This window comes from Musca domestica, unplaced genomic scaffold, assembly GCF_030504385.1.
Source record: "Musca domestica strain aabys unplaced genomic scaffold, Musca_domestica.polishedcontigs.V.1.1 5, whole genome shotgun sequence".
NCBI lineage: Eukaryota > Metazoa > Arthropoda > Insecta > Diptera > Muscidae > Musca > Musca domestica.
Window position 1 is genome coordinate 6,296,844 of NW_026712346.1, and position 22,951 is coordinate 6,319,794.

The window sequence follows — 22,951 nt, forward strand, 5'->3', positions numbered from 1 at the left end:
TATAATAGACACCCATAAAAGGGCACATCGTAATGCCGAGGAAAATAAAATACACATGTTAGAAAAATACTACTTCCCCGGAATGCTAGGCAAGACAAAAAGGATTGTGAAACTATACACGATTTGCAGAGCAAATAAATACGAAAGGCACCCTAACAACCCAAAACTTAATGAAACACCTATCCCCACCTATCCAGGACAAATCCTTCATTTGGATATCTTTTCAACGGACAAAAAATTAGTGCTAACATCCATAGACAAATTTTCAAAATATGCTCAAGCCCGTATACTTAAAGGAAAATTTACGGAAGATGTAAGGAGACCTCTTAGAGATCTCTTATTCTTTTATGGGGTACCAAAAACGTCAATAATGTTTATGATGAAAGACGAATTAGGGATTGATGTATTTACTTGCCCACCTTACAGGAGCGAAGTTAATGGACAAATCGAAAGGTTCCACTCAACATTAGCCAAACTTTTGAGATGGATTAAATCTGAAGGAGTATGCCGTGATTTTGAAGAACTTTTAGAAAAGGACGTTAACGAATACAATCACTCGATTGTATTCGTTAACGAACCGGCCAGGCCAAAAGGTCTACGTTAAGATAAATAAGCGGCTAGGGACAAAATTGTCAGAAAGGTATAAAGAAGAAATAGTAAAGAAAAATAGAAATTCAACCATAGTAACCGAGGGTGACAAAAGCCACATAAAACATTAACTAAATTCGCTTAATATATTGCAGAGTACCACTACTGCTGTCATTATGCAGAGCAGATTTCCAAATATTGAACTATTCCATTTCTAAATTAATGACAATTCATGCAGGACTAGCAAAAATTCAAACCGGATCATTTAAAATTATTCATAACATCGATTTGCAGAATTATGAAAATATAATACGTAAATTTTAAAAAGACATTTTTATAAACACCAGCCGTCATCCCTTAATCCCATACATATCCTTCACCTTATCCCAAATAAAATCCCATATTGCTAGAATTAAACCTAGGATAAATAAGGATTCTCGGTACAGCTTGGAAATGGTTGGCTGGTAGCCCAGACCGCCACGATTTTGAAATCATTTCAAAGAAAATTGAAAATACTCTTAAGATCAATGATAATCCAATAATTATTAATAAGTTTTCAATTGAAAAAATTAATCAATTAACAAACATGTCTAACGAAATTGTAAAAATCATTAAATCCGAAAATAACGAAGAAAATGAAAAAAATGTTGAATTCAAATATAAATTAGAAATTTTGAAAGAAGAAATTGTTAATATAGAACTAGCGATTCATTTAGCTAAGGAAAACGTTGTAAATTCATTCATATTGTCAGCAATTGAAATTGAAACACTTAATAAAATTTTTGACAAAGAAAACATTCCGTTTAAAAGTATTGACGAATTACTACATTTCTCGAGAGTAAAAATAGCATCAGAAGGATTTAATATAATTTATATCATAAGTGTCCCTACAACTAAAGAGGAGAATTGTAAGAAAAAATCTATCTATCTAAATTGTTTGTTACTTGCTCTTATATTCCCCCTTCATCTTCACTTGACATTTATAATCAGCATTTATCAGCAATAAATTTAATCGCTGAAAAAATGAAAGATTCCGATCGCATTCTGTTCCTTGGTGATTTTAATATGCCCTCCATTAGGTGGCTTCCAATGCCAGATTCTGAAGCTTTGATTCCTTTGCCATCCGAAATGAACAGTACCCAGTATACATTTGATGTTATAAATAGTTTGTGTGACTTAAATCTTTATCAAATAAACAGTGTGAAAAATTCCCTCGGCAAAATTCTTGATTTGGCGTTTGTAAATATAACACAGCATTTTGATATATTCAGAATTCCTCCAATATATATCTCCATGACTCACAGTTATGTAATTGAAGAAAGTCAGTCCGACTCATTTAAAACTGTCCTTAATTACAAAAAAACTAATTTTCGAAAATTTAATACCCTCATTTCCTCCGTAAATTGGGCTTCTGTGTGCCTGTGTAACAATCATAAAGATTTAGAATATATAATTGATAAATTTTATGATATTTTAAATAGATTTAAACTGGAATGTGTTCCAACCACTAGAGTTAAAAATTCAAATAAATATCCATGGATAACCTCTGAGTTATCAAGTTTAAAAAACTCTAAAAATAAGCTTTTTCGTAAATATAAAAAATCAGACTTAACAATAGACTACACTAATTACTCTGTTGCTAGATCTAAATATACTTTAGAGTCTTGTAGATTGTATAATCTTTACCTAGACAAGATTAAAAATAATTTTAAATCCAATCCTAAATCTTTTTATGATTTTGTTAATCTAAAACAAAAAGTTTCCTCAAAGACCTCAGTATTGAAATATAACAATAAAGAATTTGTCACAGGCACAGATTATGCTGAATGTTTCGCAGATTTTTTTGCCACAACCTATTCCAGTACATCTTGCCAACTTAAAGAGTCTTATCCTTATAGATTATCACAGGCTGATCAAATGTGTATGTCTTTTCTACAACGTCAGGATGTGTCCAATAGTCTGCGTAGTTTAAAATCGATTAAATGTCCAGGACCGGATGGCATACCTAATATAATTCTTAAATATAGTTCAGAAACATTAGCACTTCCGTTAACTATATTGTTAAATTATTCACTTAAATTTGGTCACTTTCCTACTTTCTGGAAAAAATCTTATATTATACCTTTACATAAGTCTGGTAGTTTTACTAATGTGTCAAATTATAGAGGAATTGCAAAATTAAGTGCCATACCAAAATTGTTTGAAAAATTAATTACTGCAGTAATTTCACAGAAAATTCAATCTATATTGAGTCCCTATCAGCATGGTTTTCGTAGTGGTCTTTCAACTACAACAAATCTTATAGAATTTACGTCAACAGTAATAAAAGGATTTGTTCAGCGTAAACAAACTGATACAATTTATACTGATTTTAGTAAAGCTTTTGATAGGGTTAACCATGAACTCCTAATATATAAATTAAATTATATGGGTTTCAACACAAACTTAGTCAAATGGATATCATCTTACTTAAAAGATAGATCACAACTAGTTTTGTTTGAAGGGTATCTATGCAAAACGATTAACGTTCCATCGGGTGTTCCGCAAGGAAGTCACCTTGGACCGATCCTCTTTCTTTTATTTATCAACGATTTACCTAATTCCATAAATTACTCGAAATTGTTAATGTACGCAGATGATGTTAAATTATTCATTTCCCATAATTGTGATAAACGAGCTAGTTTACTTCAAAACGATTTAGATAGCCTTTTTAAATGGTGCAGGTTAAATTGTATGGACTTAAATTTAAGCAAATGTAAGCATATGTGCTTCTCCACATCTTCTTCTCTGATATAACAATATAATATTGACGGTCATTCATTATCAACTGTAGATTCATTTGTCGATCTAGGCCTCTTGATGGATCCAAAATTAAATTTTAATAGCCATGTAATAACAATGGTAAATAAAGCAAATGGTGTTTTAGGTTTTGTTAAACGGTGGGCCAAAGAATTTTCTGATCCATATATAACAAAACAGTTATTTACGTCTCTTGTTAGACCTATATATTGGAATATGGTCCTGTTGTATGGGATCCTCAATATGCAATATACTCAGATAAAATAGAATCCGTGCAAAAACAATTTCTGCTATTTGTCTTACGAGGTTTACATTGGAATAGTGATTTTGTTTTGCCTTCTTACGCTAGCAGGCTAAAATTAATTAGGTTGCCTACACTTAAAAGCAGACATATTATGTTGAACTCCATGTTTGTACTAAAAATATTAAATGGTAATATACCTTCAGATTTCCTAGGGCGAACCTCTTAGTAAAATGTGTATTGACTTTAATTCTGTGTATTGTAATGTAGATTTTTGTATGAGTTTAGAAGTTATTAAATCTAGAATAATTTTAATTTTTAAACAATTAACATACATGTTTTATTATTTGACAAACTAGCTGATGAATTAGATTCTGTAGCTGGTTTTCAATTTCCTACGGAATTCCCATTATGATGCGTATCATGATGTGTACGCGATCCCTCCGTAAAGGGAGGTCGCCCCCTCGGTCGGCAGGGGTGGGAATGTGAGGCGTGGGAACGTTCGAAAAAAAAATTATTAAACCTATAAAAAATAGAGATGAAATATTGAAAATTGAATTTGAATTTATCTTTGAATGTAACAAACAATTTATAATTCATTAAATATTTGCGAAACCAATAAAATTATTGATATTACAAACACTAGTTGTATTCCAAATTTGATCAAAAGCCAACATTCAACCTGCACCACAACCAACAACGATCACGTACTAACTAAATACGTACTACTAAATACTAATAGATGACTCAACATTATGGCTCAACGGCTCGTATGTTATTCACCACTATAATTCAACTGTTCAACCAGATATCAAGTTTAAAGCCTCTACCAGCCCTAGTGCAACCTACAAAAAGCACCAAGCAACAGAAGACTTTATCACTGGAATTTATAAATCAGATGAACCTAAATAATTCTCATCGATTGGAAGATTATGGAGAAATGAACAACATAAGTCTGATACTTGGCACTATTCTCCTGTTTATATTCATAATACTAATAACACTTTTGGCCGTTAATCACTTGAGAAGAACTCATTCAACTACTCACAACAAACCTAATACAAGGAGGACAGAGGACGTGTCCGTAGGTGACATTTAGAGTTAAGTTAGTTAAGTTAATCAGTTACAAATTTGATTTAATTAACTCTAAATGTCACCTACGGACACGTCCTCGGTCCTCCTTGTATTAGGTTTGTTGGGAGTAGTTGAATGAGTTCTTCTCAAGTGATTAACGGCCAAAAGTGTTATTAATATTATGAATATAAACAGGAGAATGGTGCCAAGTATCAGACTTATGTTGTTCATTTCTCCATAATCTTCCAATCGATGACAATTATTTAGGTTCATCTGATTTATAAATTCCAGTGATAAAGTCTTCTGTTGCTTGGTGCTTTTTGTAGGTTGCACTAGGGCTGGTAGAGGCTTTAAACTTGATATCTGGTTGAACAGTTGAATTATAGTGGTGAGTAACATACGAGCCGTTGAGCCATAATGTTGAGTCATCTATTAGTATTTCTCCGACATATTGATTAAGCATTATAACATCTTCCTCTATTTCCTCTATTGTTGGGACGTGATCGTTGTTGGTTGTGGTGCAGGTTAAATGTTGGCTTTTGATCAAATTTGGAATACAACTAGTGTTTGTAATATCAATAATTTTATTGGTTTCGCAAATATTTAATGAATTATAAATTGTTTTTTACATTCAAAGATAAATTCAAATTCAATTTTCAATATTTCATCTCTATTTTTTATAGGTTTAATACTTTTTTTTTCGAATGTTCCCACGCCTCACATTCCCACCCCTGCCGACCGAGGGGGCGACCTCCCTCTACGGAGGGATCGCGTACACATCATGATCCGCATCATAATGGGAATTCAGTAGGAAATTGAAAACCAGCTACAGAATCTAATTCATCAGCTAGTTTGTCAAATAATAAAACATGTATGTTAATTGTTTAAAAATAAAATTATTCTAGATTTAATAACTTCTAAACTCATACAAAAATCTACATTACAATACACAGAATTAAAGTCAATACACATTTTACTAAGAGGTTCGCCCATTGAATAATTCGTGCGGTGAAAATCAGTATATAATAATTGGTAGTATCTACTAGATCTAAACGGAAAATTAATTCTAATAGATGAGATTAGGAAATCTGAAGGTATATTACCATTTAATATTTTTAATACAAACATGGAGTTCAACATAATACGTCTGCTTTTAAGTGTAGGCAACCTAATTAATTTTAGCCTGCTAGCATAAGAAGGCAAAACAAAATCACTATTCCAAAGTAAACCTCGTAAGGCAAATAGCAGAAATTGTTTTTGCACGGATTCTATTTTATCTGAGTATATTGCATATTGAGGATCCCATACAACGGAACCATATTCCAATATATAGGTCTAACAAGAGACGTAAATAACTGTTTTGTTATATATGGATCAGAAAATTCTTTGGCCCACCGTTTAACAAAACCTAAAACACCATTTGCTTTATTTACCATTGTTATTACATGGCTATTAAAATTTAATTTTGGATCCATCAAGAGGCCTAGATCGACAAATGAATCTACAGTTGATATTGAATGACCGTCAATATTATATTGTAATATCAGAGAAGAAGATGTGGAGAAGCACATATGCTTACATTTGCTTAAATTAAACTCCATACAATTTAACCTGCACCATTTGAAAAGGCTATCTAAATCGTTTTGAAGTAAACTAGCTCGTTTATCACAATTATGGGAAATGAATAATTTAACATCATCTGCGTACATTAACAATTTCGAGTAATTTATGGAATTAGGTAAATCGTTGATAAATAAAAGAAAGAGGACCGGTCCAAGGTTACTTCCTTGAGGAACACCCGATGGAACGTTAATCGTTTTGGATAGATACCCTTCAAACAAAACTAGTTGTGATCTATCTTTTAAGTAAGATGATATCCATTAGACTTAGTTTGTGTTGAAACCCATATAATTTAACTTATATATTAGGAGTTCATGGTTAACCCTATCAAAAGCTTTACTAAAATCAGTATAAATTGTATCAGTTTGTTTACGCTGAACAAATCCTTTTATTACTGTTGATGTAAATTCTATAAGATTTGTTGTAGTTGAAAGACCACTACGAAAACCATGCTGATATGGACTCAATATAGATTGAATTTTCTGTGAAATTACTGCAGTAATTAATTTTTCAAACAATTTTGGTATGGCACTTAATTTTGCAATTCCTCTATAATTTAACACATTAGTAAGACTACCAGACTTATGTAAAGGTATAATATAAGATTTTTTCCAGAAAGTAGGAAAGTGACCAAATTTAAGTGAATAATTAAACAATATAGTTAACGGAAGTGCTAATGTTTCTGAACAATATTTAAGAATTATATTAGGTATGCCATCCGGTCCTGGACATTTAATCGATTTTAAACTACGCAGACTATTGGACACATCCTGACGTTGTAGAAAAGACATACACATTTGATCAGCCTGTGATAACTTATAAGGATACGACTCTTTAAGTTGGCAAGATGTACTGGAATAGGTTGTGGCAAAAAAATCTGCGAAACATTCAGCAATATCTGTGCCTGTGACAAATTCTTTATTGTTATATTTCAATACTGAGGTCTTTGAGGAAACTTTTCGTTTTAGATTAACAAAATCATAAAAAGATTTAGGATTGGATTTAAAATTATTTTTAATCTTGTCTAGGTAAAGATTATACAATCTACAAGACTCTAAAGTATATTTAGATCTAGCAACAGAGTAATTAGTGTAGTCTATTGTTAAGTCTGATTTTTTATATTTACGAAAAAGCTTATTTTTAGAGTTTTTTAAACTTGATAACTCAGAGGTTATCCATGGATATTTATTTGAATTTTTAACTCTTGTGGTTGGAACACATTCCAGTTTAAATCTATTTAAAATATCATAAAATTTATCAATTATATATTCTAAATCTTTATGATTGTTACACAGGCACACAGAAGCCCAATTTACGGAGGAAATGAGGGTATTAAATTTTCGAAAATTAGTTTTTTTGTAATTAAGGACAGTTTTAAATGAGTCGGACTGACTTTCTTCAATTACATAACTGTGAGTCATGGAGATATATATTGGAGGAATTCTGAATATATCAAAATGCTGTGTTATATTTACAAACGCCAAATCAAGAATTTTGCCGAGGGAATTTTTCACACTGTTTATTTGATAAAGATTTAAGTCACACAAACTATTTATAACATCAAATGTATACTGGGTACTGTTCATTTCGGATGGCAAAGGAATCAAAGCTTCAGAATCTGGCATTGGAAGCCACCTAATGGAGGGCATATTAAAATCACCAAGGATCAGAATGCGATCGGAATCTTTCATTTTTTCAGTGATTAAATTTATTGCTGATAAATGCTGATTATAAATGTCAAGTGAAGATGAAGGGGGAATATAAGAGCAAGTTACAAACAATTTAGATAGATAGATTTTTTCTTACAATTCTCCTCTTTAGTTGTAGGGACACTTATGATATAAATTATATTAAATCCTTCTGATGCTATTTTTACTCTCGAGAAATGTAGTAATTCGTCAATACTTTTAAACGGAATGTTTTCTTTGTCAAAAATTTTATTAAGTGTTTCAATTTCAATTGCTGACAATATGAATGAATTTACAACGTTTTCCTTAGCTAAATGAATCGCTAGTTCTATATTAACAATTTCTTCTTTCTAATTTATATTTGAATTCAACATTTTCTTCATTTTCTTCGTTATTTTCGGATTTAATGATTTTTACAATTTCGTTAGACATGTTTGTTAATTGATTAATTTTTTCAATTGAAAACTTATTAATAATTATTGGATTATCATTGATCTTAAGAGTATTTTCAATTTTCTTTGAAATGATTTCAAAATCGTGGCGGTCTGGGCTACCAGCCAACCATTTCGAAGCTGTACCGAGAATCCTTATTTATCCTAGGTTTAATTCTAGCAATATGGGATTTTATTTGGGACAAGGTGAAGGATATGTATGGGATTAAGGGATGACGGCTGGTGTTTATAAAAAAGTCTTCTTCAAATTTACGTATTATATTTTCATAATTCTGCAAATCGATGTTATGAATAATTTTAAATGATCCGGTTTGAATTTTTGCTAGTCCTGCATGTATTGTCATTAATTTAGAATTGGAATAGTCCAATATTTGGAAATCTGCTCTGCATAATGACAGCAGTAGTGGTACTCTGCAATATATTAAGTGAATATAGTTAATGTTTTATGTGGCTTTTGTCACCCTCGGTTACTATCTTTCTGACAATTTTGTCCCTAGCCGCTTATTTATCTTAGCGTAGACCTGTTGGCCTGGCCGGTTCTGTTTTTGTTGTGATATCTTTTATCATGTGCCTGCGTGTTTTTGCTGCAGTTTGTCAACGTTTGAGAGTCTTGTACGGTCTTAACTACCGGGTTAAAAATCTACAGTTCGACGGAAAAATAGATCAACCGGTTTTTTCCCTATCGTTGAATGAATCGAGTGATTGTATTCCTTAACGTCCTTTTCTAAAATTTCTTCAAAATCACGGCATACTCCTTCAGATTTAATCTATCTCAAAAGTTTGGCTAATGTTGAGTGGAACCTTTCGCTCCTGTAAGGTGGGCAAGTAAATACATCAACTACTCCCAACAAACCTAATACAAGGAGGACAGAGTACGTGTCCGTAGGTGACATTTAGAGTTAAGTTAGTTAAGTTAATCAGTTACAATTTTGATTTCATTATAAACAAGCGGTGTATCAACCGCACCGGTTTAATTTATATATATATATATATATATATATATATATATATATATATATATATATATATATATATATATATGGCCTGTGCTTGAGTTCTGGTGGCCAACCTAAGCTGCACATTTTCAGCTGACCTCTTTGGTAAGTAAACACGATCATTTTGTTTGTTTACATACTGCTGGACAACGAATGTTTTCTCATGAGAGAAGACCAAATTCGGAACTCACAAAACATTTTTCGGCCACTGCGACGCGGGTTTCGATCAAGTCGCTTCTTTACAGATGCAGATGCGATTGTACCTACACTGTTTTTGTTGATTGAGCGCCTGTGACAAGGCATTTGTGGATCTGAAAATGCTTGGTAAAAGGCGTTTCAAATGCCAATGCTTTATCCCATAAACCGATCATGTCCAGGTAATCCATACAATCAAAAGTAATCTTTGGTTCTACATATCCCCGAGGACCAGTTACATCGCATACATTGTCGCGAATATACACTATTTTCTTGAGTGTTATTTTACAAATATTTTTACGATCATCTAATACAGGGCAAGGCAGAGTGCCTCAAAAATTTTTTGTGATTGTATGTGTTTTGAAATAACAAAATATTGCAAGTGCTTTTTTGCCTCTCTTTACAGAGTGAGAAATAATTTGTTATCTTTAAATTTTCAATTTAAAATTTTCTGTTTTCAAAACAACTTCGTTGGTAAACATTAATATTTGATCAGACAATTCGGACATATATTTACACAGTTATTTCAATTATGATTCATTTTAGAATAAATAAAAAATATATAAGTTGACATTTTCAGAAATTTTATATAATTTTGATGTTATTTGTGTTTAATAATTCCGGACATAACATGTTAACCATCTAAATTGGCCCTTTAAAAAGTAATACCAATTACCACTGGCTGACATACGCAAATAGTCGAAGAATTTTATGCTGATCAGAAACTCATATCCTGTGTTGGGTCCTAAAATATTATTTCTATGAATTACAAAGAGAATAACAAACATCATATCCTGTTCTTTTTTCTAATAGTGACTAAGAACGTACATATCATTTCAGAGAAATTAAGGGTTATGAAAATGTACACTAATTTGGAAGGACAATAAATGTATCTAACAATATTAAATAAATTTATATTCCTAACATGTGAATTCGTATGCAATTTTTGTCAAATAGAAATCAATCAAAAAAGATAAATCTTAAAAGTTGTAATTTTTCAACTTGGCAAATATTTGTTTCAAATATGTAGTGAGATATATTTATGTACACCAATATTTCTAACGATGTATTCTTAAAAATGTCCGACAGCACCTTCCTCATCGACTGATCGAACAAAACTAAATATTCTCCCAAAACCAATTTGACAGAAAATTCAAAACAATTTATTTTTTACAATTGTGTTGGTGAACACACAGATATCCCAAGGGATACTTTTTGCCTAGCCTTGATCTAATAACATGACCAACGAAACATTTTCACAGTACGCATTTGCATGTTAGAGTTACTGCATAATAACAGGTGTACACAATGGAAACAATGTACTTATTGTATAAAAACCTATCGCTACAACAAACTTTACTGTAAACAAGAAAAAACAGATTAAATTTAGCCAGACCGAACTTTTAACACCTTCCAAAATTGGATAAAGAAAAAATTGCATATAAAAGTATATTTAATTCAAATGGCATAAATAAGATTACATACATTTTCAATCTGTTATTTTTACGATCAAAGTATATACCACACAACTGTCATTTCCCCTTTTTCCAACTTATACAACTAACTATAATTTGTTTATCCTATTTTTATTAAACAACGTTTTACGCAATTTTTTAACCCTTTTATATATGATAGAATAATACAAGTAACAGCAAGTGTTGTTGTACAACAACCACATGCAAATTTGTTTTTGTACGTAATACAAGTGTCAGAGTTATTTACCTAAAAATATAACTATAATTTTCAAAAAATTATTTTAATCTCAAAAATGTTCGTTCTTGGAATTTGGATTATTAAGTTTGCAATGCAGAAAAATAGTTCCTAAAATAGTAAATTATAATGCATTCATATTATTCCCCTCAATGTATAGTTGTTAGCTGTAGGTCCAAATCTCCGAACACTTCAAGCAAACGCTAGAAAATCGTGGGAAACAATATCCCATTCAAATTGAAAGCAAACTGTATATATACTTAAAGTATTTTACATCTTGCTACTTTATGAAACATTGAATATTCGACTTATTACCTAATGCGGTGTCGCGGTTCCTTAACCCTGAAATAAGTTTTCGTACCATCGCCTTTCGGCGTTTTATTAAGTATAACAGCGAATTTTTCTATTATTGGGATAAAATATGTTCACATTGTCCTGCTGTGCCGGGCAAAACTTTCAAACCCCTCCACTATATACAAGGAAGAAAACCATACGGAGACGAGGACTTGCATAAGTAATTTTTTGTCATTGGTTGTAGTACCCACTACGAACTTTAAATTCGAAATTTAAAATAGTTCCGGTCTATAATGTCTCTAAATTCATAAAAATACCGAATATCGGGAGGTATGTACAATGTGAACCCAATACGAACTACAAATGCCATGAAAATACCGAATGTCGGGAGGTACCGTTATATGGCGGCCATATAAAAACGTGGACCTATATGTATAATGTTCCGCCACCGCAGCTGGAAACCATAACGAACGACAAATACCATATTTATACCCTCCACAATGGAGAGTATATTAGCTTTGTTATTCCATTTGTAACTCCTCGAAACATTCATAATAGACCCTACAAAGTATATACATTCTGGATTAGCGTAAAATCCCAAGACGATCTAGAGGTGTCCGTATGTCTGTTTTAATCACACTATCTTTCCGACGAATTGACGAACGAATACATGCAGTGCGACCTACTGGTAAATTAGCGGGCAGGTTAAGTTTGTAAATTGGCCATGTGGGTCCACCTTTTCTTATATCCCCCATACAACGGTACCTCCCGATATTCGGTATTTTCAGGATTTTAGCAACATTATTCATTGGAGTAGTTTTAAATTACGTATTTAGAGTTCGTAATAGGTACTACAGTCTCTGACAGAAAATTGTCTGTGCAGGTCTACGTCTTCGTATTGCGCCCATATAACAGTGCGACATTTTTTACCGATATGTTTACCGGAATTGTTTCAAATTTGGCATTTGAAGTTCGTAATGAATACTATAGTCTAAGGTAGAAAATGAGCCATGTGGGTCCACGACTTCGTATAGCCCCCATTTAACATTACCCCCGATATTCGGTATTTTGATGATTTTAGCGACATTATTTACCTGAATTATTTCAAATTTTGTATTTGAAGTTCCAAAAGGATACTACAGCCTAAGACAGAAAATGAGCCATGTGGGTCTACGTCTTCGTATAGCCCCCATATAACGGAACCCCCGATATTCGGTATTTTGATGATTTTAACGGCATTATTCATGGGATTTTTTTCAGATTTGGTATTTAAAGTTCGTAATGGATACCACAGCCTATGAAAGAAATTTTTCTGGGCAGGTTCACGTCTTCGTATTGCCCCCATATAACAGAACCGTCCGATATGTTTACCGGAATTGTTTCAAATTTGGTATTTGAATTTCGTAATGAATACTACAGCCTATGACAGAAAATTGTCTGTGCAGGTCCACGTCCGATATTCGGTATTTTGATGATTTTAGCGGCATTATTTACCTGAATTATTCCAAATTTTGTATTTGAAGTTCGTAATGGATACTACAGCGTATGCCAGAAAATTGTCTGTGAGGGTACCTCCCTATATTCGGTATTTTATTTATTTTAGCTACATTATAAACAGATTTTTTTCAAGTTTAGCATTTGAATATTATTATAGCTTATGACAAAAGTTGCCTATGCAGGTCCACGTCGTCGTATAGACCCTAATTAACGGCTACATTCGGTATTTTTAAGATTTTAACAGAATTTTTAATGCATTTTATTTTTTTGAAAATTGCCAAATTTGTACCTAATGGTGGAGGGTATTCAAAGTTCGGCCCGGCCGAACTTACATCTTTTTTACTTGTTTTTATTAAAATCATTAATAATTTTATTAAATGGTGCACAAAATGTGGGTCATCCCTAACTGTGACAGTATCGGAACTCACAAAAAACCAAAAGGCAATTAAAAAAGCCTGTATAATGCAACCTTTAATAAAAAGTTTAATTAATAATACTAGCATAAAAGAATTAAGAAATTGAAACAACAAAACAATCCGTTTAGGAAAGAAATCGATTAAGATGACAAAAAATCAAGAAACGTATTATGAAAATACACAACCAATTATCATTTTTTAAGTTGAAAATAAAACAATATAGACATTGTGAAGGAATAACAGATAATTTTAAGAAAGAAAATATATAAAAATAAATAAATCACAAAACAATAGACAATAGAATCTATCAACGAAAAATCAACAGGCCATTAAACCATCTCGCTGTGGAGTTGAAGTCAGGCAATGAGAAACTATTTAATAAAAACAAGTAAAAAAGCTGTAAGTTCAGCCGGGCTGAACTTTGAATACCCTCCACCATTTGGTAAAAATTTGGCATTTTTCAAAAAAATAAATAAATAAATAAAATCCGTTGAAAATTATGTTAAAATCATAAAAATACCGAAAGTAGCCGTATATTAGGGTCTACGACGTGGACCTTCAAAGGCAACTTTTGTCATAAGCTATTACAATATTCAAATGCGAAACTTGAAAAAAAATCTGTTTATAATGTAGCTAAAATCATCAAAATACCGAATATCGGGAGGTACCATGGGGGTTATAAAACGTGGACCTGCACAGACAATTTTCTGACATAGGTTATAATATTCATTACGAACTTCAAATGCTAAACTATTTCCGGTAAATAATGTCTCTAAAATCATCACAATACCCAATATCGGGAGGTACCATTATATGGGGGCTATACGAAGACGCGGGCCTACATGGCTGTAGGTACTGTCTTAGGCTGCAGTATAAATTACGAACTTCAAATACCAAATTTGAAACAATTCCGGTAAATAAGTGTCGCTAAAATCATCAAAATACTGCATATCGGGGGGTACCGTTGTATGAGGCCTATACGAAGACTAGGTCCACGTCTTCGTATAGGCTCATTTTAAATACCAAAAGTCCTGCAGATATAATACACACAAAAAATAGTCATTGTTTTGGGGGTTTTCATCTCCTACATAAACGTACGTATTAAGGCAGTATTCTACTTAACCTTTAACAAACAAGGTGCTGGTAAATTTTACCCTCCATTCGCATTTTCGTGAAATTCTCTCTTCTATTACGATTCTTATTGTTGTAATTTAAAATACACAAGCATATACTTATAAAACAAATAATAATAAAAAAATATTTTTTTTTTGTAAAATTTAGAGGGGTCAAATTTACCAACACGTTATAAAATATGTCACCTCACCAGTTATTGGTTAAGTTTTTGTCACTAAGTCATCATAGTTAAAGCTATTTGTACGGTTGTCATAAGCGCAATGTTTTTGTTTAGTTCCTAAATCTGACTTATTTTTACATGTGAAATTAAGTTGTAAGTGGAAATTGCGTTCAAAGTGCAAAGAGTTTCGCCTTTGATCAGGAGGCCCCATCGGGTATATATGGTGTGCATAGTGGCTAGCAAGGGTTGCCTTCGAATTCACATTAAAAAAAAAAAAATAGTTTTAATTTAAGTTCATATTTTATTGAACAAATTCAAGGGTATGGGATAGGTATTACAATTTCTTATTACAGGTTAATCTCAATTTCATCATAAAATATTTAACTTGCCTAATTGCATATAAGTTAATAATTTTATTTTATTTCACAATTTTCAGTTTATTAACAAATGCGGCACTAACCTCTTTCTGCGTTAATCAGTTTATCTCGACGGGGGTAGGTACGTGGTGATCATTTGAACTTGCAAACTTCGAATGAAAATAAAAAAATTGCAACGTCGCAGCCAACCTGTCTTTTACTGTGATGTTTCCAATGCTGATTGGACTGTCCAAAGAGAAATGCAAAACTGTTGTGACACTCTGAATACTTAATATTTTTTAATAACTCAGTACTTTTTAATATTGTTTCAATAACAAACGCATGCATTTTTTGGAAATAATAGTGCTTAACGTTGTGTTGGATTTATATGCAAAGTTAATGTTGTTGTTGTTAATGATTTGTCGCAGCTGTTTGTTATCAAATAACCCAGGGATGTAAGTTACACCGTAAAAACTTTTTGGTTCTGTCTTTTCATTATCCGCCGGTGTTTTGACATCTCTCTGTAGTTTTGTTTTAATTTCGTCAATTAATGTGCATATTACTTTATATGGAAAACTACAAAATAAAATAATTTTGTTTTAATTTGTATATGAAACCTAAGGTCAAAAAGCTAAAACACTCAAAACATTTACTACTGTTTGATGAGGTTTTAAGAAAATGAAAAACGTCTGCAGCAAATGCGAATGAAAGAGATGCCGTTGCTCAACTTATTCTCACGCTACACGAAGCTTTTGACCCGGTAGTTACCGCGTTGGAAAATATGAATGAAGAAGATCTATCCATCGAAATAGTTAAGCAAAGGCTATTGGTAGATGATTCCAGGAGGCAAGATCGTTGTGACATGGATACTTCCACGACTTCGCCGTTTAATGGAGTGAAGAAGTCATAAAAATTCCATGGTACAATGGAGTAAAGGTAACCTCATTTCAAATTAGCATTCCCAGCTTTGCATTTTCTGTAATTTACCAAGACATAAAAAACAGGTCCCATCTCTGATTTTGTGTGTATGCAATGGATTCATGAATAAAGATTTTGACAATAAGATGTTGTCAAATGCATAAATTGAAAAAAAAAATTGTAAACATATGATTACATGACTTTACCGTCTTAGTCCTACCATGAAAAATTCCTTGTGTGTTTCCGCTGCAAGAAAAAGAGCCATAAACAAAATAATTGCCGCGATCATTTGTAAAATGAAAAAGCTAATACAGCATCAGCTTCGAAGTCAATTTGTTTCAGGTTGCTGCCTTGTAGTAGTACCGTTGCAATTTTGTCCTTTTACTGCGTTCTATTGATGGTGTTTTTGTGCGGAACCGGCATTTTGGTTATTGTCTGTATAGGCATAGCGTTGTTGTTTTGGTGGCTCGCTGTTTGTGTGTGTCACACGGATAGGCATAAGACGTAAAAAGAAATACAATCGCTTTTGGTTTTCGCTTGCTCAAAAAAGTTTGCAATTACTTTGCAAATGAAGTTGGAATTTGAGTCACAGTGGTATGCAACCATACGTAATAAAATGAATTTATGCGAAAATAAGAATAAAAGATAAATCCTCTATATCGTCTTACACCACAGAACAACAATTGGTTGTTGTTTATTGATACTTACGCACGAAGAGAAATTTGCTCAATTTATGAGACAAAATGTTTATATTTGGAATACTTGTTGGGCCTTCGATTATATAAAAACTTGTGCGCTTGAAACTTTGTAGAAAGGAAATACTATACATTCTTATTAGTAGAGTCTACTTAACATCTTTCTCGATTGAAAGTTGGTTAAATAATCGAAGTTATTGGACTTCTTGGTAACTTCGCGAACATTAACGAGCAAAAAAATTTACTCTTAACTCATTTGGAGTTTTGAAGATTTTTTTTTGCTTCAATGGGAAAAAAAGGAGATTACCCGGGAGAAACTGATACTCGATAAATATTTATATACTTTTGGGTATATAAAACATTGTATTTCCACAATTCGAGTTTCGGGTAGTTTGGAAATTAAACGTTACTCTTGGGAGATCACCTTGGAAAAATTCTTATTTGAGAAAGTATTTTGAGAAAAATTTCACAAAAACTTCCGTGCTCTACTAAATCGTGCTTCCGTGCTCTTACTCAATGTGTTATCGGTGTATAAGGAATCGGCAATTGAGGCCGAACGTTCAGAAATCCGAAGCTTATGGGCCGAATGGAAGGATGCCTATAAACAGTGTACTGCTCACCCTGAATGCAGTAAGAAGAATAAAGAAGTCCTAAAGTGGAATAAGAAATTTGCTCACCAGAGTTATATTAGCCTTATTAGTACTTTGGGGGACTGGATGGAAAGAACTAAAGTTGTACCAAGTTCTTCCAACCAGAAATTGTCTTCCTCAATTGCTGCCCCACCGTGTGATACGGAGATTTTTCATGGGGACTGTCAAACTTGGCCAAGTTTCCGTGATTTGTTCACGGCTGTTTAGTTTAATAATAAAAAATTATCTTCGGTTGAAAAACTTTATCATCTTTTCCAAGGGAAGTGAATCGCAAAATACCACTAACAGCCGAAGGATTTACGATTGCTTGGGACAATCTTAAAAACCATTATGGAAATAAAAGGATTTTAATCAATACCCAGCTGAGAAATTTGTTCAATTTGGCTCATTGTGAACAAGAATCAAGCTACAGCAGGATATAAATTTAAAGCCCATCACACTAAAGTTATTGAAAACAAATGCAATCTATGCAAAGGTACGCATCCATTAATATCCTCCCCGAAGTTCCTTAGTATTGAATGTCATTCAAAGAAAAAATCGCTGCATAAATTGTATGGGAATAGGTCATTGAGCTGTGGACTGTAAAGATTGCAAGATTGTTCTAAATGCAGAGGAAAACATCATGATCCTCCCCATAGAAATAAAATTACTCAAAATGATGGACCTACATCACTTAATTTCACAGATAAGCCTGATACTTCTAATGCTAATACATCCTCTGGCAAATCCTAGAAACTTCCACACGTCTGTCTCAAATAGGACTATGCTTGCCAGCTTGGGTAAATGTTTTAAAGAATTCAGTACCATATAGAATTCGTGCGCTAATAGATCCTTGCTTCAGCGGCGTCTGACCCACAATGGGCGGCTTGCTGGTCTGCGTCTGACTCCAGGATGGGTTGCAGCAACTTCAATTTCCTGTCCTTACGGACATTAAGATCGAGCCCAGTAAGATCTTAATTATGGCATACTGGAAACCATATCCTTTGATGTTTTGAACCCCTGGCCTAAAATCTGACTGAAAAGGCTTCCGGGTTAAAGCTCCAGCTGCCTTTCGTCCCTTTAAAATGTGGGAAGTCTTATGGTACGCTCCTAGTTTCGTCGCCATTTAGTTGGTGGTATAGGTTCTGTTGAATGTCGTCCTGATTTATACGGGTCTGGCTCTGAACGCAGGATCTCATAAGGATCCTGTGTCAACCCTTGCATGGCCTCTCTGCTTGCATAGACAACCATGGGACCAACAAACTTAACTACTCATCGAACTAAGATAACGGCCATAAGTTGGGACCCAGTGAAGAAATGAATAGCAATAACAACATTAATGGAGAAGAAAACACAACGATGGTAAACCCTTTTAAACCAAGAGGTACCTTACGAAGAACACCACCTAGGGGGATATTTACACCGAGGAATGCCATTCCAAAGTATAACCACATCCAACACAAGAGATGATGATGTTTATATCTCACGGTTAGAACTGCAGGAGGAGCAAGCATTTGTTAAACTCGGTAACAAATTGAGTGCAATATATATTATATATTGCACTATATTAATATAGTGAGTGAAGCAAAAAAATACATAAAACTATAAGGGATAATCTCTTGCAAGCTGTTGCTCTATACCAACAACCAAGAGAAAATCGGGAAGCTCTTGCATTAAGCAAGGTTGTTGGTGAAAAACAGGAAAAAGAAATGACAGACAAAGAAGTACAAACGGAGTATGAAGTATCTCCAAGGAATATTCAAAAGAGAACTGCTTCCGTATCTCCTAAAAAGAGCACATTAAATAAAAAAGTGCGTACGTTTGAACCAGAGAAAGCCGTAGATGAACACACAAACACACCCCAGTGATTAGTTGTAAAACGGAAAAAGGGTAAAAATAAAAGTAACCCTGATAAAAAATCAATTAGAACAAGAGGAAACTCAACGTATGCAGACATAGTACGAAAAATGAAATCAACTATCAAACTGGCAGAAATCGGTATCGGAATAAGAAAAATAAGCAAAACCAAAGATGGCAATGTACATATTGAAGTTGGAAGAGGCGATGGAAATGCCAATTTGATAGAATTATGGAACCTACGAATGAAATCGGCCCTAAGAACATTAAAGTGCGAAATATTCTAAATTTCTATGTGGGAACAAAACAAGCCCTGTTCGAAATTCCCAGTAACATAGCAATAAAACTTTTCAAAAATAATGAAATTAAAATGGGTCTTACTTATTGCAGAATTAGGAGGAAAACTTTCGCTAAACACTGCTATAGATGCCTAGAATAGGGCCATCTTGCTTGAACATGTAAAGGAAAGGACAGGGGTCTAATGTGCCGTAAATGTGGTTTAGATGGGCACAAATCGAGCACATGTTCGAACCAGCCAAGATGTGTAATTTGCATAGAAGCCGTTCAAAAGAGTACAAACCACTACATCGGTACAAGTACCTTCTGTAGCAATGTCCAAATAAACCTGGGAAGAGGTCACCAAGCCCAAGATCTTATGATTAGGAATGCTCGGGATAAGGAACAATATAACAAATGTGAGAGTAAATCGTGATATCAAGACAAACTAGGCAACGCCTCAGTTTATGTGAGAAATCATGCACTATCCATAGATGAAGTTGACGAGAGCAGAGAAAACTTTACTGTCGTTCAAATTAACGGTATACGGATCTATAGTTGCTACTATTCGCACAAAATGGACTTGTAAGTCTTTTTATCACAAATGGCTAGGCTTGAGCGCCACATAAAAAGATATAATACACCGGTAATAATTGGAGGGGATTTTAACAGTAAATCAAAGGAACAGTGTTCCAAAAAATAAAAGGGGAATTGCAGTCGGCGAGATGATAGATTCGCTTGGATTATATGTGCTTAATAATGGAAATGCCCCAACGTTTATGCGAGGCGAAGCCACATCCTTTATCGACATTACATTATCATCAACCGAGGTCGCAAATAAAATGTCAGGATGGAACGTTCTACACGAGGAAACTCTGAGCGACCATCAATATATCATGTTCGAAGTAGGGAAAACCCTCCACGTGGTGAATAGTTCGAAGCAAAGGTGGAACACAAGAAAAACCAACCTAGAAAACTGCAAACAAAAGGTGATAGCACTCAAGAGTACAGTTGATATCACTAACTGTACATATATAAACACCGCTACTGAACTACTCGCGAGCATATTAACTCAGATTTGCGAAGCGGGGATCCCTAAAACGAGATCTTTAGACCCTAAGAAGAAACCTGCTTACTGGTGGAGCAATGAAATCGCAGAACTTCGGAAAAATTGTCACAAGGCAATAAGAAAGAAAGGTGATATAGACTCTATGAACCACTATAGAATAGAGAGGAATAGCCTTCGTGTGGCTATAAAAAAGCAAAGAAGAAAGCATGGGAATCGCTTATAAATGAAGTCCAAAAGCGACCTCTGGGTTCTTCCATACAAGATCGTTACGAAGAAGTTCGGCAATAGGAATGTAATTCCAGGATGGGCACTAACCATTGTTAAAACGCTATTTCCAAAGAGCAAGGCGGTCCGAAATACTTTTTTAAATACAGCACGTACGGGAAATCTTGACAATTTCACAGTGGAAGAAATCAAAAAAGTGATTGGCAAGCTAAAGAAGCGCAAGGCGCCTGGTCCTGACGGAATACCCAATGAAGTCATTTCTATAGTAGGAAAACTATTGCCAGAATTACTCGCGTTGGTTCTAAACCAGTGCCTACAAGCAGACGTTTTCCTTCTATACGGTAAGTACAGCAGTTAGTTCTACTAAGAAATAACAACAAGCCAATAACCAGCCCCTCGTTTTACAGACAAATTTGCTTGCTGGACACATGTGGGAAATTACTGGAAAAACTATTACTAAATAGATTAGAACAGGAAATTCAGGTAAATGGAGGCTTATCTCAGATGCAGTTTGGTTTCATTAAAGTTAATCGACAAAGTCTAAGGAAAGAAGGCATTTTTGTGCTATAATTACATTAGATATAAAAAATGCTTTTAATTCTGCTGATTGAAACTTAATAAGGAGTGTCATAAGGCGACGCAATATTTCAGGTTATCTGGTAAAGTTGATTGATAGCTACCTCGGAAACCGTACACTGATTTATGACTCTGACACTGGTGCCAAAAAATATACCATAACTTTAGGCGTCCCACAAGGTTCAATATTGGGCCCTTTTGTATGGAACCTGATGTATGACGACTTATTAAAATTGAGTTTACCGCAGGGCATAAAACTGGTTGGATATGCGATGACGTCGCACTTGTCGTTGACCAACCTCTAGCTCCACTATTTGAAATTACTGCGAATGACAGTCTGGCAAGGATCTCAAGATGGCTAACATCAAAACAGTTGGAGCTTGCTGCTGCTAAGACGGAGGCAATTCTTGTAACCCGAAGGCGCAATTTTATTAGACCAGAGATATTAACGGAATTCATTGTCTGAATAGGGGATTAGGTCATGAAAAGAAAGATGCAAAAAGGCAGTAAATGAACTACACCTCGAAGTAATGCGAAAGCGTTCCAGGGGTAGTAGTTCCAGTGTAGGACCACTATTTATAGCGCGCTATCACTACGTCCATAAAAGATCAGAAGATGTTAAAATTACTTAGGCAGTGAGCATTTGACGAAATACTCAAAAATAGCGTCTGTGACAATTGGATCTATCAAAAATAGCCCTTTCTCGATTGACCTGGAGGTCTTTGTAGTTCCCGAAATAACGGGAAATATTACAAGACAGGCATTGGATAAGATGTGTGTCACGAAAATTCCAGATATAGATTTGGCGGATCCCATTTTCTACCAAAGCAGTCCGATAGATATCTTGCTCGGAGGGAACGTTTATCCAATTATATTACTCAACGGAGTAAAAAAGAATATACTTGGTTCACTTTTAGCCCAAGAGACTGTGTTTGGCTGGATATTAACAAATCCAACTACGAATTTGATAGATCGAAACTCGTTGCAAATTTCCCATTGTACAAGAATATCAGTACAGGATCAGCTTGCAAAATTTTGGGGGGTAGAGGATATTCTCAAGGTACCAACTGTCTCAGTAGATGATGAAAAGTGTGAAAAAAATTTCAAACAACAACAATTCGAGGTCCATGGGTGAGAGCGTAACGACGAAGTGAAGAGTGGTCTTTAACGCCTCATGTCCCTCAATGGACGGCAAAAGTCTAAACGATGCATTATATGTTGATTCCTCGCTCCAAAAAGATATTATATCTTTGGTATTGAACTGGCATATACAAGTACGTATTCAATGCGGATATTTCCAAAATGTATCGCCAAATTTGGATCAACCCATTGCATGCTAAATATCAACGTGTTTTATTTAGAACATGTCCGGAAGAGGAGGTGTCTGATTACCAGTTAAAGACTGTAACCTTTGGAGTAAATTGCGCTCCTTATTTGGTTGTAAGAAAGCTTTTAAAATTGGCGGATGATAAAGAGGCGCGATTTCC

At 33.9% G+C, this 22,951-nt stretch overlaps 1 protein-coding gene across 3 annotated transcripts in view; it reads right to left on the reverse strand.

The window, feature by feature from the left end:
- LOC101901723 (alpha-N-acetylgalactosaminidase) overlaps positions 1 to 22,951 on the reverse strand; it is a 488,470-nt gene that overhangs the window by 84,304 nt on the left and 381,215 nt on the right. The gene's annotated exons all lie outside the window — the stretch shown is intronic.